The sequence below is a fragment of the Hylobates moloch genome, unplaced genomic scaffold (assembly GCF_009828535.3).
Source record: "Hylobates moloch isolate HMO894 unplaced genomic scaffold, HMol_V3 SCAFFOLD_4, whole genome shotgun sequence".
Classification (NCBI taxonomy): Eukaryota; Metazoa; Chordata; class Mammalia; order Primates; family Hylobatidae; genus Hylobates; species Hylobates moloch.
This window is the reverse complement of record NW_026652279.1, coordinates 110,391,010-110,407,956: the sequence shown is the minus strand read 5'-3', so window position 1 is coordinate 110,407,956 and position 16,947 is coordinate 110,391,010. Positions and strand designations below refer to the sequence as shown.

The window sequence follows — 16,947 nt, the reverse complement described above, 5'->3', positions numbered from 1 at the left end:
GTAAACGTATACCATGTTTGGGTATTCTGCTTCTACCTATTACTAGTTGAAAGATAAGCACTTTGAGTGGAACCTGGAACAAGAGAATTGTCACTGGTCAAGGATGTAATGACAGAGTAACAGTGCCCAAAGTATCTGTGACAGATTGTGATGTCCATTGAGGCCTGTAGAAAGTTGCAGTGGTGTTTTTACAGGGGATTCCCCTAAGGTTTTGAAGCAAGTAAAGGAGCAATTGACCTTTGAAAAATATCTCTTGGCTTGCTAGGAGGCCCTCTTAGAGACTGATGGTGGGACCCCCAAGTAAGCATCCATACTGAACTTTTTGGGGTAATTATGCATTATCTGCTCATTCTAGCTGTGAAACAAAGAACAGGAAGCTGACTTAGCTTGTGCATGTCATCAGCCCCTTTTTCAGCCATCCTAAATTTTGTTCACTGGGCTCATAAACATAGTGGTTGGGGGTGGGGGTGCACTCCCATACTCCAGTAAGGATAAAGGGAAGCCATTCCTGATCCTACCTCACAGGTGACCTCATGGAAGTCTGCCAGCTAACTTGAGCTGCAGTCTCAGGTTGAGAGATGCTCCCAAATGATATTTGCGAAATAATCTTGGGTGAGGACTAACCCTGTTGGCCAGAACCAAGGGGTGAGTGGGAAGTATGCTATCATCATGGGCATAAAAGCTGGATGCCCCACTTCATGGGTGGGCCAGGAGGGCATGGCCTGACAGCTGCAGTTTCTGTCTTTATGGGGAAGGCTTATGGCCTGGGGCAATTTTGAGTTCTGAGTGCAGGCTGCCTGGAACCCAGCTAGCTGCTGTAAGCAGAACACTGTGTGTGAAACCTGCCTTGCCAAGTGCATGGGAGCTGAGTGGGGCTTACTGTACCCTGCTACCCCTTGCTCCCTTTGTAGATATTTTTGTGGAACAGAGGCAGCTGCACTCCTCCCTGGAACATTACCCTAGCTGCTAGAGAATTGCCGCCTGACCCCCTTTGGGGCTGCAGCTTGTGCCTGCATGTGGGGAGCCAGAGTGTTGACTTATCTAACCTAGCCTCAAGCTAGCTTTGCCCCTCCACCCCTCCCCCTAGCTCCCCAATAATGTAACCCCATGGACAGGTACATTTGGGAGCTCCATGGCCCCACCTTTTACCTGAGACACCAGAGTACCTTCACTGGCTAACATAAGGCAAACACAAATTCCACCACTACCACTGCAGATGGTGCTGTTTCGCAAACACTACTTCCTGGCTGGAGGCCAACTGGTATAGCCCATTACAACATCTGCAGGCACAATAACATAGCACTCAGGAAGGAGAAAACTTTTGCGCAACTTCAGCTATCGTCATTGCCTGCATCACCCTGGCTAACCAGGAGGTCTTGAGTTGGTTCACGTGTCCAGTACATTACTGTTGCAGCTGGCATTTGAGAAAGCTAACACACCAGAGCTATTTATAACCAAGGAAATATCAGAGTCTGCGTCACTCACCTATCACTCTCATCAGAGCTGCTGCTGGTACCCACTGCTGGAAGACTAGAGGACAGGTCACATCACTAGATCCCTTGCAAACATTCTCCAGCACCAGCCTGGAGTGTGGCAGCTCCATTGGGTAACTAGATCCAGAAAAGCAGCAGGATTCACAGTAGTCTGGCCCTGAGGGACTGCCATTCCTAGGGAAAGGGGGAGTGTACCACATTAAGGGAGCACCCTGTGAGACAAAAGAAACCAAAGTACAGGCCTTGAGTCCCTGAACTTTCCACTCATGGGAAGTTTCTTTCAGTAGAGACACAGGTACGGTTTTGGGCTCAGTGAGGAAAGTGTGTGGCTTTTTAACTCAACAGTCAGGTAGCCCTGGTACTTGTAAAGGGTATTGGAGAAGGGGACTCCTCCCCCTCACCCACCACTGCAGACAAAGCTCAGGCTTCTCCCGTGGGAGCTCTGCCGGGGTGCATCTGTAGACGGCCTTTCTGGAACACTGTATCCCCACAGGATGGGCGCTCTCCAGGTTCAGGCTTGCATAAGAGGTAAAGTCACAATCCCTCTCTACACAGAACATCAGAATTCTTGGAGAGGAAAAGAGGTGACTGTCCAATGAAAATAGCCAGGATGCTGTCAGGAGTGTGACTGGGAAGCAGATTGTTTTCCTGCTAGCCTGGAGGGAGAACTGTGGTGGCTTCCTCCCTTCCCTCAGAAAAGATCTCAGTGCATTTCACTGAGAGCTCCTCCAACCACCTCTGTCAAGGCTTGGACCTCTGCCAACCACTGGAGTATTGCATTTACCCATTTACTTTAGCCACAGCTAGTTTTTACCCATGGGCACTTTCTACGGTCCTGAAGCCTGAATTGTTCAACCCAGTTAATAAAAGACAGAGGGAAAAAAATTTTTTAAGTGCACACCACTGGGGTATGAAATAAGCTTCTTGAGATTTCTGCCTTTCCAGCCTCACAGGAGATGTGAAACTGCTCACACACCTAGCACATCACTACTACAACCAGCATGTGAGAAAGCTGTCACATAAAGATTTTTTTTTTTTTTGAAACAGAATCTCACTCTGTCACCCAGGCTGGAGTGCAGTGGCATAATCTCAGCTCACTGCAACCTCTGCCTCCTGGGTTCAAGTGATTCTCCTGCCTCAGCCTTCCAAGTAGCTGGGATTACAGGTATGTGCTACCATGCTCAGCTAATTTTTGTATTTTTAGTAGACATGGGGTTTCACCGTGTTAGCTAGGCTTGTCTTGAACTCCTGACCTGAGGTAATCCACCTGCCTTGATCTCCCAAAGTGCTGGGATTACAGGTGTGAGCCACTGCACTTGGCCAAGATTCTTTATAACTAAGGAACTCATCCAGAGTCTTCATCACTGAAAGCACTCAGAGCTGAAGCTAGGTGTCAATAAACTATAAACATTGAAGTCATGTCTTCAAGGGGAAAAAAAAGCAATTAAAGTCTAATAAAAAATAAATTAAAAATAATTAGAAGAAAGAGTCCACCAAATGAGAAAGAGCCAGAAAAATAATCCTGGAACTATGAAAAAATGACATTCTATAAAACCCCCAAAAGATCACACTAACTCTCCAGCAGTGGATCCAAAACAAGATGAAATGTTTGAAATACTAGATAAAGCATTCAAAAGATTATTAAGTTACTCAAGGAGATACAAGAGATAGGTGAAAACTAACATAAAGAAATTAAAAAAACAATTCAGGATATCAATGAAAATTTCTCTAAAAGATAGATATTTTAAAGAAAAACCAATCAGAATATCTGGAAATGAAATATACATATAGGGAACTACAAAATGCAGTGGAAAGTTTTTAAAATAGACTAGACCAAATAGAAGAAAGAATTTCAGAGATTAAAGACAAGGCTTTTGATTTAACTAATCAGACAAAAATAAAGAAAAAGAATGAAAAAAAATCCAAGAAATATGGGATTATATAAAACAGCCAAATATAATAATTATAAGTGTTCTTTGTTCTTTAGTACAAACTAAATAGCTACTGCTTAAATAAATTTGGATTTATTTGAACAGTTTGGAAAAGCAAACAGTTTGAACAGTTTGGAAAACCTATTTGAGGGAATAATGGATGAAAATTTCCTGGCCCTGCTAGAGATTTAGACATTCAAATACAAGAAGCTCAAAGAACTCCTGGGATTCATTGCAAAAAGGACATCATCAAGGCATATAGTCATCAGGTTACCTAAAGTCAACATGAAGGAAATAATTCTAAGAAGAGTTAGACAAAAACATCAGGTAACCTATAAAGGAAAACCTATCAGACTAACAGCAGGCTTCCCAGCAGAAACCTTATAAGCCTGAAGGGATTGGGGTCCTATCTTTAGTCTCCTTAAACAGAATTACTGTCAGCCAAGAATTTTGTATCCAGTGAAACTACATTTCAGAAATGAAGGAGAAATAAAGTCTTTCTCAGACAAGCAAGTGCTGAGGGAATTTACCAATATTGGACCAGCCCTCTAGGAAATGCTAAAAGGACCTCTAAATCTTGAAACAAAAAGTAAATACAAATCAGAATAGAAACTCCTGAAAGCATAAAATTCACATGTATTATAAAAACTAACACAATGAAGATAACAAATTCACTAGGTAACAATCAACATAATGACTGGAACAGTACCTCACATCTCTATATTAATGTTGACTGTAAATGGTCTAAATGCTCCACTTAAAAGATGCAGATTGGCAGAATGGATAAAAAAAATCACAAACTAAATAGCTACTGTTTAAATAAATTTGGATTTATTTTTCCATATCTGCCATTGTTTCTCCGTTACCCCATCCATGGTCTTACTGAGTGTCCTTTTGTCCATCATGATATCCCATACAACCTTGATTTGGAGAAAAGAACTCATTTTACAACAAAAGAAAAAAGATTAAGTGGTTGAATTCCATGTGGTTTTGTTTTTGTGTTACTTATTTTTACCATGTATCTAATTGCTTAGAAGTAGCTAGATTTAGAGAAAGGGAGAAAGATCTATCAAAGACTTGGTTATTTTGGCAGCAGGGAGGCAACACTTTGCAAGGATGTAGTACTTTCTTACAGGATGCACTATATGTTCTGGCCATTTATCCCAGGCAGAAATAAATATGGAACAATATGTGTGTTCATAAATCTCACTACTATGCCCACTGACTAACTAACAGATTTTTGCTTCTTGTCCCAACAAGTCTGGGCTTTTCTGGTTTAGAAGTATTGACCTCCAAAACAGGAATATTTACACAGAATAACACAATAGCTCCTTTGAACTGAAAACAGATTGCCACACGGCCGTTGCAGGTGTCTCATATCACTGGATGAGTAAGTAAAAAAGGAGGATTGATATGTTAGCTGGGGTGATTGATCCTGACTATAAAGAGGAAATTGGTTGCTACTACACAATGGGGCAAGGATCAATACTACTAGGATGCATCAACCCAATGACTATCTCTTAGAACTGCCATGTTCAATGGTAAAAGGTAAAGAATGTGTTTATCTATGCCATATATACAGGACCACCAAGGAATCAGATCTTTCAGGAAAGCAGGTTTGCGTAACACCATGGCAAAGAGAAGGTGGAGTGGATAGTAGAGAAAAGCCATAAATACCTATTATACTTTGGGACAAATTATATGAAAAAAAGGGCAACAACATCTACATGTTTTCTTATAGTGTCATGTTTATATTTTAATAATTTTTCCTCTTTTCCTCCCATTTTTATACACAGAATGAGTTAATAGTAGTTTCAAGTTTAAGCATAGAATGTTATAGAAATTGTAGAACGTGAAGGCAAGAAGACATACAAATGGATAAAAAATATACGAAAAAATGCTCAACATCACTAATCATTAGGAAAATGCAAATTAAAAGCTCAGTGAGATATCATTTCACATTTGTCGGAATGAGTATTATACAGAAGATGAAAGATCTTATCTTTTTATTAAACACTTACTTTTATTGACTTGCTAAGTGTTGGTGGAGAAAAGGGTACGCTTGTATGCTGTTGGTAGGAATGTACATTATAAGAGCCTCTATCGAAATCTGTAGGGAGGGTCCTCAAAAAACTAAAACTAGAATTCCTTATGATTTGGCCATCCCACTTCTGGGTATTCGCCCCAAAGATTTGAAATCAGTTTCCTGAAGAGAGGTCTGCACTCCAATGTTTATTGCAGCACTATTCACAATAGCCAAGACATGGAATCAATCTATGAGTCCATGAACAGATGAATGAGTAAAGAAAATGTGGCATGTGTACACAATGGAATACTATTCAGTCTCTTAAAAAAGAAATATATTTTGTGATTTGTAACAACATGTGGCAACATAGATTGGAGAACATTATGCTAAGTGAAATAAGCCAGGCACAGAAAGACAAACACCACATGTTATCACTTCTATGTGGAATCTAAAATAGTCAAACTCAAATAAGCCAAAGAGTAGAGTGATGATTACAGAGGGAAGGGCGGGGGTGGTGGTGGTGGGAGAATGAGATGAGAGCCAAAGGATACAAAGCCTCATTTAGACAGGAGGAATAAGGTTTTTCTTTGAGCTCTATTGCATGGCATGGTGACCATAGTAAATAATAAATATATTGTGCATTTCAAAATCACTCAGAGTAAATGTCCGATGGTCTCACCACAAAAATGATAAGTATTTGAGGTAATGAATGTGTCAATTAGCTTCGTTTAACTATTACACATTGTATTCATAAATCATATCACTTTGTGTCTCATAAATATATGCAAATATAATTTGTCAGTTTATAATTTTATGTTTTTGTTTTTTAGTTCATAATTTTAAAAATTAAAAAAAAGAATATGAAGACCCTTATAGGAAGAGAAAAGGGGCTCATTGAGAGATCTAGGACATGAAGCTGGGTGCAGTTATCTGATGAGATTTGGGGTTATTGCCTTTTTGAGAAGGGGGTGAGAAATTGCATAATTTTAGGAGGGTTGATTGCATTTTGTTAGGCAGGAGCATTTACAGTATGAAGAAGAGTGTTGATGCTGCACAGAAAAGGGGGTGGACTGTGGTGGGCATTCACCATCTATACTGACCAGACAGTATTGCAGACTCCTCACACATTTTGGTGCACTTGCAGTACCTAATGTCCAGTGGCTGAAGCACAGCGTCTTCACCACACCAGTCCTGAAGCGTGATGTGGGGACTTGCTCTTGGCTAAGTTCTCAAACTTGACTCTATAGCCATTCATGATTCCAAATATTGTAAATATAATTTTAATGAATTCATTTTCTACTTAAATCCACCATAGTTGTTTTCTACTGTATGTAACAAAGAATCCTAGCCAATCATCTCATTAAAACTATTACCTTCTGGCCACCATCATAAAGGAAGAGGATTCCTTGGGTAGTAGATACAAGCATTCCTATCACTGTAAAGAGATATCTTCCACTATATATTAATAAATTGACATTCTGATTCAAGCACCTCTTGTAAGTTTTGTTAGCATGAATCCATCCCTGCCAAGACTAGTGCCCCCTGGTTACACTAATACAATTCAGTAACTCTTTAACAGCTACCTATGAGGTTCTGGCTTAGTGGTTATCATTGATCCTCCATCTCTTCCCTCCTCATCTCAAAAATCCTGCCATTGTCCACCTCAAGGACTTCATATCTCTATAGGATATTCACATGCATTTCCTCATTTATTTTCCTACAAAAAACGAGGTAGGCAGGCATTTTTGTCTTCAACCCAAAAATAAAAGAACTAAAGAGAGAAGATACAGTCAACCAGCTAGTAAGAAGTGAATGAGAAACCAAAACCCGGGTCTGTGGACTCCTAGACTAGCCAGCTTCAGAATTCTCTGCCTCATTACCTAATCCAGAGGAACCACCTACACCAGGGATGCCTGTGTGTGAAGCCTGGTGCAACTGCACCCATCAGCAAACACCTGTGGAAATCCTGGGAGAGACCCAAGTGGGTGAAATTCATTTCTAGAATTGAGGGTTGAGGGTTTCTACACTTTGTGTCTTCTGCTTGTTCGTGTTTGTGAACATTGTGTTTACTCTGGTGTCTGGTGTCTGGTATCTTTAATTCTCGTTCTCATGTAACTTCAGGGCTGTCCTCCTCTTAGCCAGATTCAGACATATGTGAATGCAGTGTTCACACTGAGCCTATGTGTAATATGGGCGATTTAACTCTTTCCAGAACATGGGGTAGTGAGGCACACAGCCAGTTGGTTCAATGGGGTCTGTGTCAGCTAGTGAGAAAATTTTATTTGTTCACATATATAATGTATATTGCCAAGTAGATATTAGCAAGTTTTGCAGATCACTACAGGGACAAAATTCTTGTGAAAATAAACGTTTTATTGAAAGGCTCATTTTCTGAGAGGTACACAGAAAAGGAGCCTCAACCTTTTAGGCTGTTCATTTGTATGTTGTGCACATATGTGGTTTCATCTCTTTTAAGTCTGCTTTTTAATTCCTTCTCTATGACTTTGTTCTGGGACCCAATTTGGTCTTCTAACTTGAAATTATCACTTAATTTACCTTTCCACCTCATCTGGAATTTACTGACAGACCCTACTGCTGATGGTGCCCTTTCAGAAACTTAGAAATCCAAAATATTTCTTTCCTTATTTTGCTCTTTTCACAGCAAGTAAAAATCATTTCCAGGGTTTTGTATATTGTTGATACTTCAAAACCAAAATAAATAGACTTCTACGATGCCTGAACTGTTAGTCATCCACTAAAGAGGACAAATCAAGGAATTGTAGTAACTTTTAACCCTTGTCACTCCCCTCACAATGGCAATGCTATTTATTCACTCATTCATTCATTCATTCATTGAATATGCATATATTAATCTACCATCAAGTACTCAATCTCATATAAATGCCATTAATTATGTTTAAAAAGTAGACAACATGACCCCTTCTAATCAGGAGGTTGTGAGAGACAGCTAGAGTTTATACATAATATAATGTAATTATAGAAACATGTCCATATGTGTCCGGAGAAATACAAATTGTCTGTGGATGCTGGTTTATTATTTATTAGGTACGCACTTTTTTAGAAAAATGTAGAATTTCCTTACTTAGCAGAATTCTTGAAAGTCTAGAATAGGCTCAATTCTCTGAGCTGCATGCTGATCACTGACAACGCTTGTAGTTATTATGGCCGTGAATTCTCTATCTACATGCCTGGGGATCCAGGACTTCTTACTCAGCGGGTGATCTCTTCACATTCCTGCTAACTGCTCTGTCTCTTTTCTCTTCAACTCGAATTAGTTGGGCAAACTTCCCAATGATGTGGCTGCAGATGACAGGAGAGCAAACCACAGAACCTCATCCCCATGAAATGCAACAAAACCACATGGCTGTCTTGTTTCCAATCAGAGGGGAGTAATTTTATTTTTCCGAAAAGGAAAGGAATCATCTTTGTGAAGGAATGTACCAAAGATCTTTTTGATATCTTCTGGATGAACTATTTTTCTCATTTACATTAAATATTAGCATTTCTCTTAGCAGCAAAAGTTACAACCTGCATTTTAGATGAACTTGATTGAGGAACACACTCTATTAATTTGAAATCTCTGAAATCGACATGGGTGGAAGTGGAAAAACTGTGTATTCACATCTGAGGATTTTATACCACACACTTTAGGCAGAAAATTTACTAGCTTAAACAGAGCCTTAAAGAGCCCTAGCACATTCTCCTCTAATATTACGGGTAATATATTACTTTTATTTATGAACTCATCAACCCATCTTTCCTCTCCTTAAAGTAAAAGTCAAACCACGGGGTATGTAAATGGCCTGCGGTTTACCACCTGAGTCTGTTTCTTTCCAAGGTTTGACTCATGTAGGAAGATTGAATTGTTTCAGACTTGGAATCTATGTTTTTCAAGTAAGGCAGTCTTCTGTTCATTTTTATAGTCTCCCTAAAAATGATGATCGAAGCCAGAAATCCTGGGCCTCTGCTACCAGGTTTTTCCATGCAGCTGTTAGAGGCTGTTATATACTACCTGGGAGGATCTCACATACATGCCTCAGTTCCAGCAAAGGTGAAGTCTGTCTGTCTGTCTGTCTGTCTGTCTCTATCTATCTATCTATCATCTATCTATCTATCTATCTATCTATCATCTATCTATGTATCATCTATCCATCCATCCATCTCCTTCTTTTCATTCTCCGCTCAAACACGTATTGATCACTTACTTGCCAAGCATAGTGCTAGGCACAAAGATACATAGACGAAAACAGACATAATAGTGTCATGTGGGAGAAAGTGGTTTAAGTAGACTAATTACAATATGGCATAGGTGTATGTTTTGGTTATATCTTCACCATTATATTTCTAGTCCTGAGAGTGGTGCCTAGCACAGAATAGACACTCAAATACTTACTGAATGAATAAACCACAGAGGCCAGCGTGGCTGGAGCAGAGTGAGTGAGAGGGAGAGCAGTGGATGAGGTCAACGAGATTTCAGAGTTGGGGCTGGGCAGGTGGGGTATGGACTGTGTGAGGCCCCGTGAGGACTGTGGCTTTTACTCTGAGAAAGATGGGAAGCCACAGGAGAGTTTGGGCAGGGAAGCGTCATGGTCTGACCGAAATTTGAAAAGGATCCCCTGGCTGTGTTGGGAAGAGAGCCAGCTGGGGGTACAGGCAGAAGCAGCGAGAAGTTAGGAGGCTACTGCAATCACCCAGAGGGAGATGATGAGGCTTGGACTAGAGGTGGAGGAGGAGGCAGTGAGCAGTGGTCAAATCGGGACCATTATAAAGGTCTAGCCAATGGGATTTGCTGATGGGTTGTATGTGGGTTGTGAAAGGCAGAGAAAGCGTCAAGGATGACCCTAAGCTGTTTGGGATGGGAAGCCAGAGAAATGAGTCCCATCCTCTATCTACCAGCTAGCTCCTCACTCTCTTGAGGTTTCTGTTCAAATGTCTCTTTATCAGAAAGGACTTCCTTGATTATGTATATAGCAATCATTAGGGCTATTCATACATGTTTGGTTCTCTCGCCTCTCGGGCAAATAGTAGAATTGCTCTTCCATGTCCTGTTGAATGCAGGTGTGGCCGTGTGACTCATTTTAGCTAAAGAAATGTGAGCAGATGTGATGTGCCATTTTCAGGTAAAACCTTTAACAGCTGGTGCATGCTTTGCTTCATTTTCTTTAGTCTCTGCTGGGGCAACTAGAAATGTTTGCTTAGGCCTATTTCTGGAGAGGGGCTAAGCCTCAGCTGACCTTCAATGGTCATGAAGCATGAGCTAGAGGCAAATCTTTGTTTTTATAAACTACTTAGATTTTAGAGAATTGTTTGCTATTGCAAACTATTCTGCTGATACATCATAGTTTACATAAATAAGATGGATCCCTCATCCTCTTCCCCAGATTTCCATCCTCTTCATTTTTGCCATTCCCTAACATAGTATATATTGTCTTTCTTTCATTTTTAGTCCCCGCCATTAGAATAAATACTCCATGAGGGCAGAGACTTAGTCTGATTTGTTCACTGCTATGTCCAGGACCTACAACAGGGTCTAATTCATAATGGGTGCAAAGGAAATACTTGTTCTATGAATAAATGCCTGGGGACATCAGGGAACACTTTCACAGCAGGAAGCATTGATGCTATACCCTGAAAGATGCATAGAACTTTTCCAGGGAGAGGAAACAGCTAGTGAAAAGACCTAGCATATCTCAGGGACTCTAAGAAGTTCAGCACCATTACAATATAGGATGAGTTAAGACAACTGTGGAAGAACTGGGGTTTGTGGAGATGGTGTAATGGGAGATGAGACCAGAGAGATAGGTTGGATCCAGCTTATGAAGGACTTTATATGCCCTACTAATGTGCTTGGGTTTTGTTTTTGAGCAATGAAGAGCCTCAGAGTTTTAAAATCAGGAAGTGTCAAGATGAGTTTTGATTCTGCCTGAACAAATTACTTCCAGAGAACAATCTCTGCTCAACTAATATTCTTGTTCTTCTCTGGCTGCTGTAGCTCTGTCACCCTTCATCAAATCATTCATTCATTTTTTTCCCCCAACAAATGTTTACTGCTTGCTGTAAACAATATACTATGCAGTGTGTGTGTGGGGAAAAAAAGCAAAAGACAGTCCTTGCCTTAGATGGACTTCTCTAATCTGCAGTTCAAAACTAACACACATAAAGGGTGACTAATTACACAAGCCACGTGAGCAAAATCTTGCTTTGGGGCCTCTCTTCTGTGCACCCTTTTTTCCTGTCAGCACAGATACCCCTGTTCCACAGCTGAACATATGTAAAGTTCACTCACCATTTCAAACCACTTTTTCTAAAAGAAACCCGTCATTATCATTGTTATCTTTGTCATCACCATCATCAAAAAAACAGCAAAGGCTAACATTTATTATAGCACTTCACAGTTTACAGATCACTTCAATATATATTATCTCATTTAATCTTTTCAAGAACCAGATAAGTATAATTTTCACCTTTCAGATGAAAACAAAACTAAATAAAATGAAAACCAAAAAAAAAAAAAGTTCTGAGTTGTAAATTATCCAAAGTCACATACTCAGAAAGGCTTGGAATCTGGATCACACAGAATAGACGTAAGTAAGACATGGTCCATGCTCACTTGCAGATTTTCTACCCTGTAGTTTTCCACTCCATTTGTTTCTCCCGCAGGACAACTAATATTTTCTGAGTATCTATAATGTTTCAGATACTGTCTTGGGACTGCAGACACAGTGGTTAAACACACACACACACACACACACACACACTCACACACACACACACAGTCTCTGCTTTCTGGGAACTTAATAGCAGGCAGTAGAGCTTTTAGTCTAGTCTGTACCACAAGTGAGCCCTTCCTCTCAAATGTTTCATGGACAGAAGGGGTGCCTGCCACAGTGACTCTACCTCTGCTGCAGCCCCTTCTTGAGCTGATGTGTTTTCTTCTGGTTGAGCACAAACATGTTGGGCTCAGTTATTCCTGCCCAGGTCCTGCAGTTGGCTTGCCTCACTAGCTGCTGGATAGTAGCCCTTCCTTGCTGGCAGGGGACATTAAGCTGACAACCTTCAGATGTCCTGACTGTTCCAGGCAACAGACAGAAGCTCCTCAGAAATTCTGTGTTAATTCTCCCTTTCTTCAACACAGCTTCCTCTCTGTGGTCTTGGCAACCTCCAGGGCTAATACGCAGCTAGTTAAGGTGCTAAGCTCAGACAGGGACTAGAAGCACCACAGGCAGCCGATAGGCTTACTATTCACACTGGGCACCCACCTGAATGCATGTTGCAGTTTTTACCTTACAAGTGCCTCCCTGTCAGGGCTCAATGCCTCATGTGTTCTCATTTATAAACTCAATATCTCTTGTTCCTTAGTGTGCCTGTCCTCCTGCTCTTTCCCTCTGGGCCTAGGCTTCCAGAGGGTGCTACATTCTGTAGTTGCCCAATCAACAATTCCTTGTCACTAACAGGGGTATTCTTTTTTTTCCCACACAACATAGAGATCATTTATTTTCCTTTTAGTCCTGGGTTCAGTACATAGATGGCTTCTCGTCACCCTTTGGGTTGACAATTTTCTCCAGGTTGCTGTTGATGATATGATAAAGCTCAGCATAGAAGGCCCTCAGGTCCAGTACCATGGCCCTGAGCTCCCCATAGGCTGCCCCATCTCGCTCATGCACCAAGGCCCAGTAATCCATTACATAAGTCTCCTCGGAGTCCTTGGCCGCAGCATCCCCATGTTCTGAGAAGTATTTGGAAATGGTTGTCTGGAAAGCTTCCACTTTGGTCTTGACGGCATTCACCCTCTCCAGCACCTTCTCCTGGATTGCTACCCCAAAATCATTTCCATCTTCATTCTTGGGGATTAAGTGCTAGATCCATGTAATCACCAGAATGAATTTCTCTTTGAGAGTCCAGACTTCTGGCTTAACCAGGGCAAGCAGGGACAGGACTTTCTCATTCCCAGGGAGAAATCCACACTTAGGGGCTTCTTTCTTCTCCTGCTTATCTGTTTCCATCTCATCATCCTTGGGTGGAGGGTCTGGGATGGGGATGTCCAGTGGGGCCCCGAGGGAAGTCAGGTCAGCCACATTGAGGGAGCCCTCTCACAAGAGCTGATTCAGGTATATGATTTTCTGTGTCAAGAATCTGTAGAGGAATTCCTCAGTCTCCTGGAAAAGATTCTGCCTGAAGACCTCCACCTGTTTGCGGGCTTCCCCACTCAGGTGCACCCCACACGGCTTGGCCATGCTGCTTCAGTCGCTAGATCTCTGGTCTCTAACGGGGGTATTCTTGATACCCCTGGAGATTTCTGCCAGTGACAACACAGCCTTCTGACACTAGTTTGCAAGGAGCTCACTGCTCTGGTACTAGGATACTGTAATATTTGTATTCATCAGCGTTCTCCAGAAAAACAGAACCAATAAAATATATACCTATAGATATATAGATAGATAAATAGAGATAAATATAAGAGGAGATTTATCATAGGAATAGGCTCACATAGTTATGGAGGCCAAGAAGTCCTACAATCTATTGTCTGCAAGCTAGAGAACCAGGAAAGCCAGTGTGTAATTCAGTCTGGGTTCAAAGGCCTGAGAACCAGTTGGAAGTGGGGTGATGATGTAAGTCCTAACCTGAATCCAAAAACTCGAGAACCAGGAGCACTGACAGGAGAAGACAGATGTCTGAGCTCAAGCAGAGGGTGATTTTTTTCCTCCTTCCACTATTCTGATGATTCAGGCCCTCAGTGGATTGGATCTGCTTTACTTGTTTCATCAGTTCAAATATGAAACTCTTCTGGAAATACCCTCACACATATACCCAGAAATAATGTTTACCAGCTCTCTGGGCATCCCTTAGCTCACTCAAGTTAATACCTAAAATTAATTGTCAAACTATGTAAACTCAAAATAGGAACACAAAATGTCTAACTATGAACTAGGATTTTGATTCAGAAAGGTCAAATTCACAATGACCAAGTCGGCATGAATTCCCAGGTTGCAGTGGATCTGTCCTAGTGACCTTAAATGATAGTAGCAGAGTAGTCCTGTGGGTAACAGGCGGATCCATGAGTATCCTTGAGGGGAGGCAGTCTCACAGTGATCCCAGCTCCTACCATCTCACTGTCTATTTGATCTACTTAATGACTCTTGGGTGGCCTTCGAAGCTAGGAATTGGGAACTCAGCTGGATAGCACTGGATATCTCCCAACAAGGAAGGTGACATAGGTATCTGTGGGGTTCAGACCATGCCTCTGCATAGAGTTCTTCTCCAAATATGCCCTCCCACCACCCACCCACGGCCTTTGGCAGTGGGGTTAACGTTGAGCACCTGAAAACCTTCCATCTCGAAGTCCTAATGGCCTGATCGTCCCCTGGTGCAGGGGTGAGGAGTGGGAGAGAAGAATCGAGCTACCCTCAACAGAAGCAAAATGACTTCAGATGTGAAGAACAAGATGGAAACAGGTAGTTGGTAACATAACTTTTTGTCTTGAGAAAGAAATCAAACTCAAACCATTGGCGTCAAAAGTAGTGGAAGATGAGGATCATGAGAAAGAAAAAGTGTGTGTGTTTCTTTTTTTTTAAATGCATATTACTGTGCTTCTGATTATAAAAGTTAGAGGAGAAACATCAGGAAGAGGGCAGGACAGAAAGCCTTAGTCTCTTCTTCTCCCACGGGACACAAAATTAGCAACAACAATCAGACCAAATGCCTCTGTAAGAAAACCAAAAGTCAATTAAAAGGTTCTTATACTGATCATGAAGCCAAACCACATTGAAGCCCAGTAGAAAAACCTGTGGCATTTTCCATTCTTTCTCACCAGAACATCCCTCCCACTCCAACATGTGATTGGGAGGAAACCCTCAACTCTTGTCTTCTCCTTGAGGTGAGAAAGGAGTGGAAGGGGTATCAGACCTCCTGATTTTTAGAGATGCTGCCCAAGGGACTTTTGTATGCCTAAGACTGCACTGACTGGAATAGGGCACCTAAGGATTGCCAAGAGCAATGATCAACTATGCACCAGAGTCAGTAGTACCAAAGATAGACACTGGGTGGAGCTCCAGTACCACGATTTACTACAGCACCAGACAGGCTGCAGTATCACAGACAAACACCAGGGAGAGCTCCTGAATAGATGTTGGGAAACCTCTTCAAACAGATTACACCCACAAGCGGAGGAAAGACACCCAGAAAATGCTTGAGAAGTTTCCAGAATTTCTAGCCTGGCTGACTGCAGAAATTCCTGTATGTATAAAACCAGATCATAGGGGAGTTGGCTGATTCTTAAAATGCTGAAACCCCAACAGCAAAACAACAAAACATGCAAAGACAGAGAACCATGACACTTTTAAAGGAACAGGTTAAATCTCCAGAAACTGACTTTAAAGAAATAGAGATATGTAAATTGCCAGACAATTCAAAATTACTATCTTCAGGATGCTCAATGAATAAAAAGAGCACAGACTGACAACTAAACAAACTTAGAAAAGAAATGCATGAACAATGTGAAAATGTCAATAAAGAGAATTTATGAAGAAGAATAAAACAGAAATCCTGGAATACAATAATTGAATTGAAAAATTTACTAGATGGTCTCAACAGCAGGCTTGACTAGGCAGAAGAAACAATCAACAAACTTGAAGATAGAAAACTTTTAAAAGGCAGAACAACAACAACAACAACAAAAGAACAATGAAGAGAGTCTAAAAGATTTCTGAGACACCATCAGGTAGAATAACATGTGCATTATGGGAGTTCCAAAAGGATAAGAAAAAGAAAAAGGGGTAGAGAATCTATTTGAAAAAATAGTGGCCCCCTGTTTTCCAAATCTATGAGAGAAATGAATGTGCAAATTCAAGAAGCTCAAAGAACTCCAAACAGAATAAATCTACACTGACATGCATCACAATCAAACTTTCAAAAGTCACAGATAAAGAGAGAATTTTGAAAGCATCAGGAGAAAAGTACTCATGATGTACAAGGGAGCACCAATATTATCAGCAGATTTCCCAGTGGAAACCTTGCAAACTAGAAGAGAGTGGGGTAATATATTCAACGTACCAAAAGAAAAAACCCTGCCAACTAAAAATACTACGTCTGGCAAAGCTGTCCTTCAAAACTGAAGAAGAAATAAAGACCTTCTCAGATAAACAAAAGCTGAGGGAATCCGTAACCATTTGCCTTGCCCTATAAAAAATGCAAAAGGAAGTCCTACAAATTGATACAAAAGAGTGATAAACAGCTGCAAAAAGCCCTATGAAAATGTTAAATTCCCTGGTAATGGTAAATATATAGAGATATATAGAATCCCGTAGTATTATTATACAGTTGAGTAAATCACTTATAAATCTGGTGTGAAAGCAAACTAAATATAGCCTGAGAAGGTCTCTGTACTTTTACATTTGAGTCCTTGTGGATGAAATATAACCTAGCTTAATAGACAGACACAATTGTAAACCTAAGTTAGTAGTATGCAGTTGTAACAATA

The 16,947-nt window shown here is 40.9% G+C and overlaps 1 pseudogene; it reads right to left on the bottom strand.

Annotated features, from left to right (window-relative positions):
• Window positions 1–12,974: 12,974 nt before the first annotated feature.
• LOC116466422 (proteasome activator complex subunit 2-like) lies at window positions 12,975–13,728 on the bottom strand (annotated as a pseudogene).
• Between the last annotated feature and the right edge of the window lie 3,219 nt (window positions 13,729–16,947).